The sequence below is a fragment of the Tamandua tetradactyla genome, chromosome 4 (assembly GCF_023851605.1).
Source record: "Tamandua tetradactyla isolate mTamTet1 chromosome 4, mTamTet1.pri, whole genome shotgun sequence".
Lineage (NCBI taxonomy): Eukaryota > Metazoa > Chordata > Mammalia > Pilosa > Myrmecophagidae > Tamandua > Tamandua tetradactyla.
In genome coordinates this window covers 150,717,368-150,736,422 of record NC_135330.1, presented here as the reverse complement: position 1 = coordinate 150,736,422, position 19,055 = coordinate 150,717,368, and positions in this window count along the sequence as shown.

Here is a 19,055-nt window from a genome sequence, read left to right as displayed (position 1 = left end):
CTTAGTACATGATAACAGGAATAGCTCTATTCTTACCCTATAAACTTAATATTTTATAAAAACTGTGAATCAAGCACCACAATATATTTGTCTATTTTTGTGGGATTCTAAAAAGTTCAAAAGCAAATCATTGCCCAATGTAATGAAGAACCACAGAAAATTGTCATTTTATGACTATGTGTAAATATTTTATTTACTCTTTATCCAATGTATAGAACATTTACTCTCCTTTGAGAAGTTAAAGGCTTGTTGAAATGTTTTACAGGGTATTTAGGATCCTATATATTTAAATAAGTTACTTTATCATTCTGCATACAATTTAGTGCACAGTTAACTTTTGCTGTATTAAAATGATAATACTCAATAAAATTCTGGCTCCTCCACTTCTTGTGTCTCAATCACAAAAGCTTAGATACCCAGTCTACCTTCATCTCCCAAAGGCAAGAGAAGGGAAACAGCCTGGAAACCAGAAGTTGCTTGAACAAGGAAATCAAAGCTATTCAGATACTATCTGCAATACTGGGTGCAGGGATGATTCAGTGATAGAACGCTTGCCTTGCATGCGGGAGGCCCGGGTTCAATTCCCAGACCATGCACCTAAAAAAAAAAAAAAAAAAAAAAAAAAAAAAAAAAACAAACAAAACACCTAAAAAAATGATTTGGAATATTTTCATGCTTTTCAGTTATTGTGAAGACAGATTTCATTTTGTCCAGGAGAGTTAGTTGTAACAGTTGTCTATTTTGAATAAAAAGAGAATATATTAAGAGGAACAAGATAATATGTAAGAATGCTAGATGGGAAACTGCTTTAGCAATTCAGAGGAGAGAAGTTTGCTGGCAGTGGATGAGAGGGAAAGAAATAGAAACATATTTTGCAATACAATGTGCAAGCCTTTAGAGTGGCTTGTATATAAAAATGAGTGAGAGGAATCGTTATGAAAAATGTCTTCCCTTTCAGGAACTGGCTGGAGAGAACTTCCAGTTATTGAGAGAGCTGGACCCTGGGAAGCAGCATGTGTGGAGGAAGGAGGAGGTCTGGAAGAAAGGGCTGGGGCAAGGACTGGAATGGATGAAGAAAAGACGGGCTTGTTTTAAGATGAATGATACTACATTAAGATTGGGACAAATCCAGAAGAAAGAAACTTTCCGAGAAATAGGGGAAAAGGTAATAAACATTTTTCTTGTCATAGAGGAGGCTGTGCTTTAAGGTGAGAGAAGAGTTAATTGAATCAAAGATCCACTTAGACATTTTGTTTCTCTCTCTTTTTCTCTTTCTTTCTCTGTCTCATTATGGGTATAACTGAGCAATAGGGAAAACAAAAAGAGAATCACACTGCCAGGAAAGCTAGGACCTGACAAATAGGTGGGAAAATCAGGGATAAACCCAAGTATTTCAGTGAACACAATGCATACAAAATAATGAGAAGGTTAAGAAGAAAAAGAAATGACACTAAAAACTAAAAACAAAATTAAAGCCCTCACAGTTCAAATAGAAAGCCCAGATAATTATTCTATTTTGCTGTGGCAATTAAAACTGTTTTTCTCCCCTTTTACTACTATCTCTTCTTTGTGAGTCTGACCTTTGAAAAAAAAAATACACACGTAGATTTGTTATTTCTGGAAACTGAAAAGAGGGTGAACTTGTTCTGCTAGTAATTTTGCAACAATTCTTTTGCTGTCAAAACACGTTCATTTTGTCCTTTTTCTCTCATATAACAGGGACAGATTCCACTGAAGGTTATATTGCTCGTTTAATATTATTACTTCTTTGTTATGCATAAATATACCTGGAGAGCAGATTGATGTTTTGATATCTGTTTTGTATTCATATTCATATTTCTAGTTGTAAAAAACATGAAACATAGAATGTTCTTTTTAGTTGTAGGCACCCAAGCTATCCTCGTCTCTAGTAAAAGTGCACAAAATGTCTAATTGTTCTCCAACTCAGGGCATTTTTGAGAGTGAAACAAATCATTGCTAAGCCTGCTAGAATAATCAGCAATAATTGAGACTGTCATGGAGAAATGGGATCTATTTTCACAATACCTGAAGAATATGAAAATATTCTTAAATCTGGTTCAATCAATATTATCTAAACAACCTTGTCCTTTAAAAGTGGGGTTTCCAGATTAAATTCAGGAGTTCAATTAAACTTGAACTTCAAATAAACAGTAATAATTTCTATTTTAAGTATGCCCCAAATTCTGGGAGGAAATTCAGAGAAACAGCGGAAAGGGTTACTTAAAGATATTTGTCATAATTTTAATGTGAGATAAAATAGCTTTTAAAATGTATTACTGTATGTGGTAGTTAGGTTCAGGTGTCAGCTTGGCTAGGTGAAGGTGCCTCTGGACATGAGCCAATAGCATGTGAACCTCATCTGTTACTGATTACACCTGCAGTCGGCTTGGAGGCATGCCAGCTGCAATGAGTGATGTTTGATTTAATTGGCTGGAAGCTTAAATGATAAAGCCCAATGTTGAACAGCTCAAGCAGCTCAACATACCTCATCTCAGCACTTGCAGCTCAGCCCAAGCCTTTGGAAATGCAGAAAGGAATTACCCTGGGGAAAGTTGTTGGAACCCAGAGGCCTGGAGAGAAGGCCAGTAGAGATCACCCTGTGCCTTCCTGTGTAAGAAAGAATCTCAGTTGAAGGTTAGCTGCCTTTCCTCTGAAGAACTATATATATTTAATTAAATAAATTCCCTTTTGTGAAAAGCCAATCCATCTCTGGTGTGTTCCATTCTGGCAGCTAGCAAACTAGAATGCTGTATAAATAAATATATGACTGCAAAGAAATTATTCATTTGACAAAGTTTTCATGAATATAGTGTACATTAAAAGTTGTTTCAATTTCAAAAAGGAAATAGTTTGAATATTTAATAAGATCATCAGGTTCACAGTAAAAACCAGGAAAATATATGCAATGAAGAGTTTGTCTCCCACTGCTGCCTCTATTCATACTACCTTCTTTCTAAAGATTACAATGTTTGTTTTTCATAATGTACTTTTATGAATATGTTTATACTTTCCCTTCCTTACATTTAGTGCAGAAGTTTTCATGCATCTTAAATTTTGTACTTAATATAATTTGGAAATTTGGAGGAAGGATATAAAATACCTCCTCCTAAAAATATTATTGCTAGTTTTTATCACTTTAGGTAGTTTGATACTGAGATATTGTTCACTTTTTGACTTAATGCTATGCTGATTTTTATTAGTTGCAGAAATTTTTGTCCTATCTCTGCAATTTGTTGTATATATAATACTGTTCATATAATATATATTACTAAGTCCTACATATGTACACCTATGTATCATAAAACAAGAATTTTTCTGACTCATGAGTTTTGCAAAATGACAACTGCTTATATTACTTATGAGAGTAAAAGTGCTCTTTAAATTCTATTTCACCTTTGGACAGAATCCATTGATTACATAAACTCTAACTCTTTTATAAACACACTGCTACATGTTCATGATTACTAGATAAATATCTGGTATTCTCACAGATGTATATACCTACCAGATGATAGATGAACTTATTATGTATCCTTTGTATTTTATTTTGAATGTATTGTTCCAGTTTTATTTGTTATATTAATTACAAAGTATTAGTATGAATAAAAAAATATTGCAGGAAAAATAAACTGAATGTTTAAAAAGAATTTCTAAAAGTCATTACAAACCACATAAAGCAAAAAGAAACAAAAAATGCGTGTGCGTGTACACGTATAGTTTGGAATTGAGGATATATAAGAAATCTTATAAAGCATATTGCTATCAAAGTTAATTTAAATAGAAAATTACCATCCATTTACAAAGATGTAATGATGTTTCTTAATAATGCCTATCAATAGCCTCTAAAGGAAACAAAATAAGAGATGCTCTATGAAGAAAGAAAGGAAAGAAGAAAGGAGGGAGGGAAGGAAGGAAGGAAGGAAGGAAAGATGGAAGGACAGAAAGAAGGAAGGAAAGAAAAAGAAAGGAAAAACAGAAGGAAGGAAAGAATAAGGAAGGAATAAAGGAATGAAGGAGTGAAGGAAGAAAAAAAAATCAAGCCTTGGAAATATTGTATGTGTGTATTTTAAGCAATGATACCTAGAATTTTTGTGTTAATTTTAATATTTCTTCAGTTTAAACATTATTTTTCAAGCAAGAAGCTGTAGTAATCTAAAGTGCTTTGAAAAGGACAGGCTCCAGGATTGAAGGAAAAGTTTATTTAAAAGTACTTTCACATATTTTTTGAAAAAAAATTTGAAAAAATTCAACATGCATTCATGATAAAAACTCAGCAAACTAAAATAGAGATTTTCTCAACTTGATGAATAATTTATATTGGGAAGGAATAAATAAAAATGTATTTGTTCTCAGATGACATTGAAATGTGGAAAATCTCAAATAAGTGAATGAATAAACTCTCCTAGATGTAGCAAGTGATTAAAGAAAGGTCACAGAATGATAGGTTAATATAGAAAAGTCAATTGGTTTCCTATATACCGGCAAGGAGCAATAGGAATCTGATATTATGAATCACAACACTGCTTATAATACTACACATAAATAAAATATTTAGTTATAAATCTACCAATATATTTAAACACCTATATGTCAAAAACCATAACATTTTCATGAAAGTAATTCAAGATTTAAATAAATGGAGTGATATTCGAAATTCATGGTTTGCAAGAGTTAATTGGTTAAGATGTCAATTCTTCCCAACTGGATTTGTATATTCAACATAATCCCTAGCAAAATTCCAGTAATCTACTTTATCAATTTCAATAAACTGATTTTAAAGTTTGCATAAAGACAAAAGACTCAGAAGAGCTAACATACCACTAAATAGGAAGTAAAAAGTTAGAAGACTGATTACTCAGCTTCAAAACTAGCTACAAATCTACAGTAATGAAGAGAATGTGGTATTGGTGAAACAATACACACCTAGATCAATGGAAAAGAAGAGTGAGCCCACAAACGTGCTCACAGAAATAGAGACAACTTGTCTTTCACAAAGGAGCAAAGGCAAGTAATGTTAGACTTTTCAACAAATATTGCTGAAAAAGTAGATGTCCATATGCATATGAAAAGATTGTCAACATCATTTGGGGTCAGAGAATTGTAAATTAAAATAGTAATGAGATACAACTGCCCACGTAATAGTATGATTTATAAAAACTAAAAATCAACACTACCAATTGCTCATAGGGAAGCAGCCATACTGTAGAAAGTGGCATCCGTTGCTGGTTGGAATGCAATATGGTCCAAGTACTTTGGAAAAGTTGTAAATTTCTTGAAAAACTAATTATAACCTTATCATATGATTCAGTAATGGCACTCCAGGATTATTATCAAGGTGATTTTTAAATTTATGTCCCCACAAATATCTGGGTGTGAATGTTCACAATTATTTTATTCATAATCACTCAGTCCTGGAAGCACTGAAAATGTATTTTTATAGATGAATGTTTAAATACACTATGGTATGTTTATACCATGGAATAGTATTCAGTGATAAAAACAATGTAGCAATCAAACAAACAAAAAACATGGGTGAACCTTGCATGAATATTGCTAACTGACAGAAGCGTAAGAAAATATGAAAACACTGTGGGGAGTATTATTCCAATTTTCTGACATGGAAAAGGTGACATATAGAGACAGTAAAACGATAAGTGGCTGCCAGGAAATTGGGCGGAAAGGCAATGGTGGATAAAAGTCACTATTCTTTTATTAAAACACATAGAATTTTACATCACAGAGAGCTAACATCAATGTATGCAACTTAAGAATAAACAAAAAACAAGCAAACATTTAGGAGCTTAAGACATCCCTAGAAAAATGCAGATGAATGGGATACATTGAGAACATCAATGAATCATGGGAGAAGGTTAAAATATCAACATTAACAGGATTTTGGAAAAAGTTTATTCCAGCCCTCATGGAACTTGAAGAGTTGAAGATTCCATTGGAGGAGGTAACTGCAGATGTGGAAATAAGCAAGAGAACTAGAATTGGACGTGGACCCTGAAGATGTGACTGAATTGCTGCAATCTCATGAGAAAACTTGAACGGGTGAGGAACTGCCTCTTCTGGATGACCCAAGAAATGATTTTTTGCGATGGAACCTACTCTTGGTGAAAATTTTTGAAATGACAACGAAGGATTTGGAAGATTACATATTTGATAAAGCAGTGACAGTGTTTGAGAGGATAGACTCAATTGTGAAAGACTTTTGTGTGCAAAATGCTATCAATAGCAGCACGTGCTACAGAGAGGTCCTTCATGAGAGGAAGAGTCAATCGATGTGACAAACTTCACTGTTGCCTCATTTTAAGAAATTGACACAACCACCCCAACCTTCATCAACCACCAACCTGATCAGTCTAAAGCCATCAACACCAAGGCAAGACCCACCATCAGCAAAAAGATCATGTTTTCCTGTTTTATGTGATGGTCAGAATTTTTTAGCAACAAATTAACACTTTTTTTTATTCATGGGCAGGCACCAGGACTTGAACCCGGGTCTCCAGCATGACACATGAGAACTCTACTTACTGAGCCACTATGGCCTGCCTTAAATTAACTTTTAATTAAAGTATGTACATTTTTATTTTAGATAAAATGTGTATTGCAAAAAAAAATGCTATTGCATACTCAATAGACAATAGTATAGTGTAAACATAACTTTTATATGCATTGAGAAAATGGAAATTTGTGTAGCTTACTTTATTGTGATATTTATTTTGTTATGGTAGTCTGGAACTGAACCTGCAATATATTCAAGGTATGCCTGTATTCGTACATGATGCAACTTGGACGAATCTTTAAAACATTAAGCTAGCCAAAAGAAGCCAGATACAAAAGGCTGTATATCGCATGATTACATGAATATGAAATGTCTAGAATAGGCAAATTCATACATACAGAAAGTAGATTAAAAGTTTTCAGGGACTGGGAGTAAGGGGTAATGGAGATTGAATGCTTATAGGTTTGGGGTTTCTTTTAGGAATGATGAAAATTTCCTAAAATATAAAATGGTGATGGTTGTGTAAGTGTGTAAATATACTAAATCAATTGAGTCGTACACTTTAAAAGGGTGAATTTTATGATGTGAACTATATTACAATTTAAAAATCATGCGACACTCCTATTGGAATGCCTAGAAAAATAAGAAAACAAAAAATAAATCCACAAAAATATTTGAAAAGTAAGACAAGGCTTATTTTATTTTATGTGTTATAATCCATAATAAAAATTTAGAATGCTAAGCCCAAGCATTTGATTGAAAATTTGTATGAGTTTCATGAATCATCAAGGCATGAAAAGGTGGTTCTACACAGAATTACACAGAGTAAACTCATCCGTTTCCAATTAAATGAGAAACAATTATTCACTTCCATGCCATGCCTGTGGGGTTTTAAACAATATGACTCTTTCATCTTCAGAAAGCCACTACTTGGTTTTCAGTAACTACAAAAGAGTTTGTTTTTATTATTTGACATGTACAAATGGAAACACAAGCTTCCATTTTAGTTGGTTAAAGTTTTAACTGCAAAATTTAGCTTCGTTGATAGGATATCCATTAAAGACTCCATTAAGGAAAAGAGAAAATACGATGGAAAAAAGTTACTAAGTTATCAAAATTGTGATTCTTAATGCTAATGGCCTAAATGTATGACTGTATTTGACCATCCGTTTTGCTAGAAAACTATGACCCTTGCTTGAAATATCTCTTTATTTTCTCTCCTTGGTTAATTAATATATGATAAATATCATCAATACCAAAAAACATGTACATATGCATAATCAAATCTGAATTTTGTTTTCAAGCAAGTGGAAATAATAGAAGCATTTATTTTCTAAACCTCATCATTAGATTGATTGTTTTAATAATAGTTACAACCCAGCTTTTTGTTATGTATTCATTCCTGCTTTATTTAGTTATTTCTAAAACACACATATCAGTATTAGAAAATCCAAACTCAAATTTATTAAAGCTATAAATTATAACCACACTCAAATTTAATAAAGCTATAAATTTAATAAAGGGTCATAAAGTTAACTATAAGGTTTCTTTGTATTTTTAAAAGTAAAGTATCATAAAGAAGATTTTGATTCAAATGATATTGGACTTGTAAAAGTGCAAATCTTCATGCTTAATAGTCACAGCTTGGTATAATTAAATTATAAACAAATATCATTGGGTATGGATATTTGCAATGATATGGCTCTGCTTATACAAAGTTCCAAGAAATCCTTTATTTCTTGTTCTCAGTTGTCAATAAAATTTGAGCACCGTAGAATGAATCTTAATGTTGTTTTAATGCATTTTGTTTGGAACTACTTCTGAAAAGTTTATTCTATATAAGATGGTAACTTCCAGTAAACAGTTCTTAAATTTCTGAATCTGCAAGAGTATTAATAATTGAAAGATTAATGATTTATAATATCAGTGTAGAAATTGTGGTGTACTTTTTAATCTACTTTTTTTGACTTGGCATAGTACATTTGATTGGTACTTAATAATATGTGATTATTTATTACTGGTTTGTGATTTTGTCATTTTCATTACATTATTTTAATAAACCTTCTATCATAAGATCAGTGTGAAGTAAATAGCAATAAATAACAACCAATACGCACAGTTTAACATATTCACTTAGCTCTGCTGTAGCACTCATTATTTACTGAACTGGTTAGATACATTTGTTGATCACAATTTACAGGTCTTTAATACACACTGTGCTCTATCTGTCAGAATCTGATAAGAGCCAGATTCTGAAAAAAGACATGTAAGTTGAGAAGATACTGTAGTCTATTACAGCACGTTAAAAGACAAACAAATAACACAGATTTAAGGGATTGAAGAAAATAGCATTTTCTCTGAGATTTTAAGAATGGCTTTTATTCAACCATATTGAAAAATGATATGGGTGCGTGTTTCTGTCTGTATATGATTGCATATATGTGTTGGTATAAATGTGTTTGCATATGTAAATGAGTTTTTAGGAATAGAGTTAAGGCAGCATTATAAATAATATATTTAGTACAATGTCATTTAGGAGAGAGTCAGTGATCAGTGGTTGGATATATAAGAGAAATAGATTATCCTGAAAGAAAATAAACAACAACAAGAAAGCTATACATTTCAGAATGCATTTTTTAAGTTAAACTGATCAATGGAAAAAAAAACTATTTGTAGTTATATGAATTAAAACATCTTACTTAATAGGTGAAGATGAAATGATCATACCTCTGAGTACTGAAGCTCGAGGTAAGATTGCAGAGATCTTTGATTAGCAGGTTTATTTTTCTTGTTTGAGTCACTTCTCTTTCACAGGATGACCTCTGTTTTCACACGTTTGGTATTATAGTTTCATTAGAGAGGAGTTGTGCCCAATTTGTTCTTTCCTGCCCAGGTATGACCCTTGGTGATACAGTTTGGAAACCTAATTCCTGTACAGCAATGGATGAGTCGAAGGTCAAACATGGGAAGCATGCCAATTGTTCCTGCATTGCAGTTAAAATTCTCATCAAGGAGAGAGAGGCAAAGGTCGGGACCAAACACAGACCTGGGATTTTTAATAGAAAAGCCACATTTAGCTGACTGTATTAGTAGTGTAACATGAAACAGGTCAAAATTTTCAGGTAAAACAAAAGTAAAACTAATCTCTGTAGTATATGGCATCTTTAAGAAGCAAATTTTAATATGCTTCTCCTGACGTGTTTCTGAAAAATGTAAGCCAGAATTGATAGTTTGATATATCTGTTTAAAGCTAACTTGTGCACAATTAAAATGGAATGAATTATGTATTTGAACAATTAGAATTGAACTATACATATATATATATATAGATTCTAATATATAGATAGATCATATATATGTTTATTATATAGTGAAAAGTTGTGTATAACATATAAAGATTATATATAATATAAAGATAATATAAAAATGGTTTATATATTTAACACCATGAGTGATAAAGGATCACTCAGTACTTTGAAAAAAAAATTGTTCTGTAAGTGAATTATTGATCAGTAATGACAAATGTGACTAATTTAACTTAATTATTTTAATTGTGCCATCACATAGAGGCTAATCTTTCTGCTTTTTGACTAGTCAAATGCTAAAGACTGAGAGAACAATGTTGTTATGAAAAATTTCTTTTTCATTTAAAAATCTAACTTCTATTATCAAGTCAGGAATATTTCATAGATGCTGAAAAAATGCTGATTTTAAAAATAAAAAGCAAAATAATTAATAATTGTATCATTACTTTTTAATGTAAAAGAATGTGCTATTTACAGAAACATCACTTTCTTGTTAATAAGACAATTTACAAATGCATCAATGTTTGAAAGACCAGGATGATGGCTGGTCAATTACAATATTCTCTTAAAGGAAAATCTATTTGCTCATAAGTTATAATATTTAAAATTCTATACATCACACTGTTTTTTATTTCATTAAATCTAATATTTAATATATTCAAATTTTTTATAGTTACAATGGTGAAATCAATCACCTCTTAAGTATTTGCTCAAACTTGTTTATAAAACTGAATCAAGCATGGTGTTTCTCAGTTTTTTATTTGTTTACTTTAACAATGGTTTTATTTCCCTACAGTGATAAGATTGTCCATAATGTTTCTTTATGTATATATATAAAGAATACATATATAAAATTTTATATATATCTATATATATAACTTTGGAAGTTATATTTTTCTAGAAATATTTTCATATTGTATGCTCATAAACTATTTCATTTAAAATATCTATTTTGTCATCTCATTTTTATTACCTTCTTAGTTGAGCTTTATAGATATTTTCCCTCCAAATTTTACTGAACTTGCTACTCCTTTTAACAATGTGAATATTTACCTAGTAATTTACCCTCTCACCAACAGCATGGACGTCTAGTTTTAGACATTCACACAATATTCTAGAATTTTTTTTCCATTTAATAGAGTAAAATGCTCTCTTTGTATTTTTCATTTACATTTGTGAGTGCACATGTATATATTTAAAATCAAGTGTGCATATATTACACTCCATGCAATTTATTCATATTTTCACCACATCAGTTTTAGCTGGTTTTGCCAATAAAATGAATTTTAATTCTGCCTTTGTGTTTTTTGTTTTCCTTGAAGTGATTTCTAGTCCTTGCTGTCATAATCCTTTACATATCATATTATTGGCTTCATATCAGATATTTTCTGTTCTTGTATCTTTCTGCACTTAGTGAAAACATCACCTTAATACAATGACTAGTGCAAAATTTTTCATTCATTAATCATTTCATTCACTCAAAAAAAATTAATGATACATCTCTCACTCTTCTCTGTTCTGGGGATATAACAATAAACCAAAGAAACGTATGTTCTCTTTACCCAGAAGACAAGTAAATAAAGTAAGACAGGCAACAACAAAAAAATCTTGTAGCAAAAGTTAATGCAAAATGGGGGGCAAAAACGCTGTATCGGGTTATAATGTAAAAGAGATTTTAGGGCTACCTGTACGAAGGGATAACAAAGAAGAAACTTGAAAGAAGTAAGGAATCACCCTGACTGATATGGGAGGAAGGGTGCTCTGGATGGATGAAAGAGTGAAAACATTCTCAAGTAAAATTGTTCTCTTGTAAAGAACAATAAGGAATCCAGTGCCCCTTGGTGAGTGAGTGAAAAAAAGAAGTGGGAGGAAATGGTATCAGAGGAGCTAGGTTAACTAGGATCCTTAAGCTACGATGAGAGAGAGCTTCATACTCTCATCTGGCAGCGGCTGAATTAGTAATCTACTCAACCATATATTTATAAAAGAATACTCAGACAGTTACGATGTAATTGATTAGAGAAAGGAAACAAAGTTATCAGTTTCAGCAATAATGCTGAAAACTTGAGTAAGATGAAGCCTGAGAATAAGTGTGTGAATTAGGTCCCGAAGAAAAGACATATTCAAGTCCTAACACTGGTTCTGTGAATTTTATATAGGACCTTTGAAGATGTTACCAGTTGACATAAGCAAAACTGAATGAAGATGAGGAGCCTTAACCCAATATGTCCGAAGTTCTTTTTTTTTTTTTTTTTTCATGGGTAGGCTCTGGGAATTAAACTTGGTCTCCAGCATGGCAGGCAGGCATATTGCAACTGAGCCACTGTCACACCACCCAAATGTCTGAAGTTTTAATAAGCAAAAGTCAGATTGCTTTGAATAGACTTTTGTTACAGATATTGATTGGGGAGGGCTCAGGAGAGTTTGCAGAGCTATAGAGAAAGTTTCTATCACCTTAAAGAACATAAATATGATCACAAACAGAATGCTATTAGAAATTTCCATGTTAAAATTTCTTCCAGTGAGACTTTAATGGAAATGATAGAATTATTATTTATTGTAAACTAGAAGAAAGTTGATCCTCATGATAAGTAGGAGAGAATTTAGCTGATTTATTTCCTAGTGCTGATTTGAAGTGCAACTTACAAGAGACAAACTTTGATATTTAGCTGATGAAATTTGTGTACAAAAATGTGGAAGGTGTAGTGTGGTTTCTTCTTGCTGTTTATAGTAAAATATGAGAGCAGAGAGAAAAATTGAGAGCTGAACTATTAAGCACAAAGTAGCCAACAATTGATGATTTGGAAAATTTTCAGCCTTATTCCAGATAGTCTGGCACTGAGATGAGGGTCAGAAAAGGCTTGTCAGTGATCTCCCCACATTTTCAGATGAGTCTCTAGATTGTAGGACTTTGCTTGACAGTGTGGCTGAATATCCCATTGCTAATGGGGGTGTGGTTGAAGACAGCATTTTGCTAAGTAGATTACATGGATGACTCATGGCTCCATTCAGTGGTCTCAGAATAAGTCAAGAATAAAAAATTAAATTATCTAGGAATAGTCTGTGGACTATATGATAGCTTTGACCTCTTCAAATTGCATGGAAAATTGACAAGGTTTGAGAATTTTGTATGAGCAGGGTTACTAACATCTTGAAATGAACGGGTTAGGGTCAGGACAAAATTAAGGAAGACTTGAATTCAAGGGCAGAACCATGGAAGCAGAGTCCTGAGAAGAAGAGATATTTTCAGACCAAGATGGCAGGCTGTGACCCTGGAATTTCTAATGACCAGAGTTTGGAGGGTGTGGCCATTCTGCCATGGTATCTGGGGAGAGGATAGCCATCACTGCAGTTCTCAGAGAGGGTAAGGCTGCTGTTAGAGCAGACCCAGAGGACAAAGCACTGATTCATAGATAATGCTCAGACGTTATAATCTAATGAAGTTTGCCATGCTAAATGTGAGACTTACCTGGAAATCGTGAAATCTTTTCCCTCCCAGAGAAAGTAGGGTAGGCTCTCAAACAGAACTGAAAATGATTTGAGAAATCACAAAGAAGCGAGTGGCTTGGGTTTTGTGATGGTTAGGGATAGAGCTGAGTTAAAGGTTCTCTAACACACGTCTGAATTTTTGTAGTTTGAACTTCTCCTTGGTTGCAAAGTGGGGGAGCATGTTTTTTTTATAGGCTGGACCAGATGTGGTACAGACTGGGAGGGTTAGGGCTTGCAAGCTGTCAGCAGACAAATCTTAACAATGGAGTCAGACTCTCTATGACAACTTTCATAAATTAAGTATCACTTGTCTTATAATTAATTCCTATTTATAACAATTTTTCAATGTATATTGCCTGTCTGTATTTGTTCTTCAAGTCACTAAGAGATAAATTTTGTCCATATGTTCATGATTGTTTTAGAGAGACAATAAGAAGGAAAAAGTTAAATTTATGGTTGGGCATCCCAACAAAATTTTGAATCACAACAGCCTAAGCATATATTTTTTTAATATTTGATAATTATGAACAATATTTAATTAAATTATTTTATTTAAATCCCTCTATAGCTTTAAAGCCATTCCAACTAATGCATTAATTTTAGATGATACATATTTTCACACATTCTTTCATATTTTAGGGTGGATTGAACCAGATATATTGTATTATATTAAAAAGAATAAGTCTTCGTAAGAGAAGTTACTGTCAAAAATAATTAGATTTATTAAACCTATGTGAATTAATATATAATCTGCATCAAAAAATTTTTCAGAGACTTTTTTCCCCAAAACAATATCAAGGTATGATTTTCATATTTCTATTAAATGAATGTCTCAACAAATCACTATTTTTTTACTTTTATTTTGTAAAATCTGTCAAGACATTAATGTCAGCCTATTTTGAAGTATTGTAATAAAAAATACTTTTTCAATATGTAACATTTGGATAAAGCATAATAGAAATATGCATATACTAATATTCTTTAAGTCATTTGCTTCAAATCAAAGTAATTAGCACTGTCAAATTTTATGGTCCAAGGGATTCACTACCATGGGATTCCATATGTCTGTGTTTCAGCCTTTTGTAAGCAGCTGCCAATATAACACTTTTCATCAAAATCAGTGTCAGAAATGACATCAGTATTTTAGCAATGCTATCCGTTTAGCTTTTAATGCTTTTTTGTTTTCAAGAAAAACAAATTAATGCCATTTTCCAGTGTATGTATTATTTATCAATTTGAAAAAAAACTGTGAATATTCCAAAACACTTCCTGAATATATTACACGAAAAAACAATGTCATAGAAGGGATCTAAAAAAATCAAGTGAAATACTGAATAATCTATTATTTCATTGTTGTTTTATTTTGGAGTATCAGCATTATCTATTATATTAGTAATATAAGTCTGAATAGAAATCAGGATGATTTATATGGACACAATTTTGTTTTCCTTTATGGAAACTAAAATATAGGACCATTCAATAAACTTAAAAGACTCTAGCAGAAAAAGTGGCTGAAACGTTTAAATATTTGATGAAGACAAAGCTTGGGAATTTTTCAATAGGCTAAGGTAGGTATTAATTATGCCAAAGAAATAAAAATTCCACAAGAATGCTAGCAGTATTGTAAAAATTAAACAGCGGACAATAATCACATTTACAAATTATATATATAGCAATTCTTAATTATGGTTTACAAATTCAATAATCTTCTTACTTGTTAACATTTATTTGTAATCCCTAAAAATCGTATTTGTGATGCTTTCACAGTTGTTCATTTACATACGCAGAATAAAATCACATTTGGAGCTGAAATCAACAAAATGACACTTTACCTCCTGATTTCAGCACTCATGTTGTAAATAAGGGTTCTATTTGGTATTATTTAGTGCTAAAGTTTTTGTATTATTATGCTTTCTTATGACCATTTTTGCTATTTAAAATGGTCCATATGTATAGTGCTGAAGTGTTGTCTAGTGTTCCTAAGGACAAGAAATTTGTGATATGATGTTTTCTCTTGGCAAAAATATATGTGTTAGATATGTTTCATTCAATAATGGGTCATAGTGATAGCCATGCTTTCAATGTTACTCGATCAGGACAATGTTTGAAGTAAAGTGTCATTAAACAGAAGCACATAAAATAAGCTTATGCTTTGATCAGTTGAGAAAATGTTGTGACTACAGGCTTGCAGGGACTTAACTCTGGGAGTAGTGGTTCAGCATTTACTAATTCAGTGTTCCCAGTAATACATAGTATATTTTTTATACATATACTATAAAAATGTGTATATTTTTATATATACATCTAAATCCATTATTTGTAGTAGTTATAATCTCTTTATATGTATATGTGTGTATAAGTATGTATCTGTGCATAACAATATATATTATGATTTAATATTATTTATGTTTATTTATATACATGCACATTATATAAAAAAATAGCTAAGCTTTAGTGAGCACTTCCTGCTGGTTAAGCTCTTCTCTACATATGTTAGCTGCATTAACATTTACAAGAATGTTAATGTTGAGGTAGGTACTATTGCAGCAAAATTGTAGATGAGATACATGGATCACAGTGATATTAAGTAATTTTTCTAAGGCCACACACCTAATAAGTGGTCTGCTCAGAATAGGATCCCATGAAATCTGGTTTCAAAGTTCATTCTTTTAAGACTGATAATTATGGTAATTAGAAACTTCGGAGATCAAGATATTAAGACTCCGTAAAAGCAAAAATCATTGTTTTCAGCAATGGTGCCAAGAAAGAAAAATGATGTCAAAAACAAAATTAATGTTTTGAATATAATCTTCCCTATATGCCAGGTATCATGCTTAACACTTTTAAAAAATGTATTTTCATGAAGTCAGGTGAACAACATTGAAATCTTTAGAATCCTCAGGCAAATAGTATATTTTATTTATGTATTTTATAAGTATGCACATATATATATTTAGTTTTAATCATAAAATAAACTGTTGTCAAGAGACCACACAAACCTGAGGAAGAACAATAAGACATATAGAACTATGTCTTTCTGCATTCCTTCCATCACCCTGGATTTTTCCATCTGAAATTCAGGTTGTTCTATCACTCTATAGATACTGTGTCTATGGTTTCCTTTATATATTTTTGTTAATAAAGTTCTGTTGCATATCTAAAATATTAAATAAAAATACATACTTTCCATTAGTTTGCATTCAGCTCCATAAAAAGGGTGTAATCATTTATATATTCATTTGAGACTTTTGTAGTTCAATCATATTACTGTAAATTTTCATCTATGTATATGGAAATGTTCCTACATTGTATTCAGTTTGACAATTGTATGATATTCTTCAGATGGAATTTATCATTCACAACTTATTGGGATATTAAATCATTTCTTCTTTTTCAACATCAAATATGGCTGTTATAAATATTCTTTCACATATATTCTGTTCAAATATCAGAGTTTCTTTTAGGCATAATCCAAGAGTTAGAATTCTTAGGCCAAAGGATATGTGAATATTGATTTTGGTGATGATACAAACAATTTTTCCAAGATAGTTTTATCAATTTATATTCCAACTAGGAATGTATATAATATTAGATGGCATAGAAAATACTGAAAATAGTGGAATTGTTATATTTTTCATTTTTGCAAACCAGACATAGTAGTTTCCCATTTTTATATTAATTAATATTAGCTTAAACTTATTTTTATTTATCCATATATTCAATAGATTATAGATAATAATTAGTCATTATTATTATATGTTTTTTATATTTATTGAAATCTTTCTCCAGGAAGATGTAGGTAAAAAAAATTCATGACAGACATTCTTTAGCATCATTTCAAGCTTCCTGAATTCCTCAGATACTTTCTCACCATTACCTATCACCATAACATGATGATATATTGGTGTCAAAATCTAGTCACTTTAAAATTGCTTGAGTACACAGCATACTGCCTCTCATTCACAAAGTGACTTCAATAACTGTTTCCTAGTTCACCATCTGTGCAATGCAAAAAATACATCAAAAGATCTTCTAATCCATTCCCTAAAATCTCTTTTGGGAAATGTTTTAATTTTCTTGCTGCAGACATGGATTTTTAAGCTTTCCTGGCTTTAGCAGGACATACCATATATAGTAGAAGACATTATTATACTTTTATTTATAGTTACTTTAGATATGCACATATATCTGAGTAGAACAGGAAGGTACTTTTGAGAAAGTAAAAATTAGCCTGAACTATATAAATCCATCTTACTATTCATCAGGCTGAAATAGAAGACATAGGAAGAAACATCTACAAAGTTAACAAGGAATGATATTTCTCGGCAGGACACACTTGTAGCTATAAAGTGCCATGACAATCTTCTTCTCTAAGAGACTACTGTTTTCTTACTCGCTGAGGAACACTGTTCTTTAAAATCCTGAATGGTTGGAAACTTTGCTATATGAAATTATATCAGTAAAAGTGAAGTATCCCACATGCCTGAATGATATAAGCCACTTTGTCACAGCAAAACAGTTTTGATTTACAGCACTCATAAAACATGAAATTTCTAGCCACAGACTGCACATAACTGTTAACTCATAACTCTTAACTTGTTTCTAAGGAAACAAGGATACTGGGGCCCCTTTCCCGCCCAGACTTAATGCTGATGTTTATTCACCTAGCTGCTTTGCTTTGACTTATCAAAACTTGGCTTCATTTAAATGTCACCTAAACTCCACTCTTCCCTCAAATCCTGCATTAATTCCATTTTCCTGTTGGGAAGACACCACATTTCCTCTGGTATATAGCCTCCATCACTGTAATGATTATCGAGCTGTAGGTGTGTTTCTGGTGGTTTTAGGTCAATTTGAAGGCTTTGAGGAGAATGAGCTGAGACCTTCATTACTGTAGACTGAAGCTCTCAACTCATGACAATATACATGACTACGACTCTTTCAGTCTCCCTGACTCCACTGAGGCTTCTCTGTGCCTAATCCTGTGGATATTTGATTGATTATGGATGCTGATGATCTCTTTGACCTTTCAGTTTCAGGTTATTTTTGTCTCTTAATATTTGGGGGTTCTGATGGGACTTTGGTGTCCTCTGGTAAAATTCAGTGTTTCATACCATGTTCTGCCTTGGCCACAATCTTATAGGCTGTTTGAGAGTCAGCATTGTTCCTATCAATTTGTGAAATATTGGCTTCTAGGTAGGTCTTTTGTCGTGCATTCCTTCTACTAGGAGGCTGCTGGTTTCTCATGTCAGCATTTGGGGTGAATTAATCTGAAAAATTAAGGCCCGCAAAACCTTATATGTGCCAATTTAACATTTTACAAGCAGCTAGTTTGATCTCAAAGGGAAAAAATAAATTAATTAGCAATACTTACAGAAGAAATGGTTTGGCGCTCATCAATACACCACCTGGTGTTTAACTCCAGAGGCAGGTCAAAGATAACTTTGGAACTAAATAATCAGGTAAAAGGAGAAATAGGCTTACTTGTTCTCTTCCATCACAATATCAGGTCCTAAATTTAATCTGTTTGCTTGCTTTGAAAAGTTAGGGAAATCTTCATTATTAAGAAAGCAACTTTCTATTGCTTCGGTGGTTGTTTTTGTTCTTTGGTGTTTTATTTTGCTATGATGTTGAATTGTTTATGTGTTTCTTTTTGCAAGGTCTTTGAAATGGATGAATAGAATTCAGGAAATACTTAAAAAACAAAAATATTTAAAGTATGTTAACAAAGA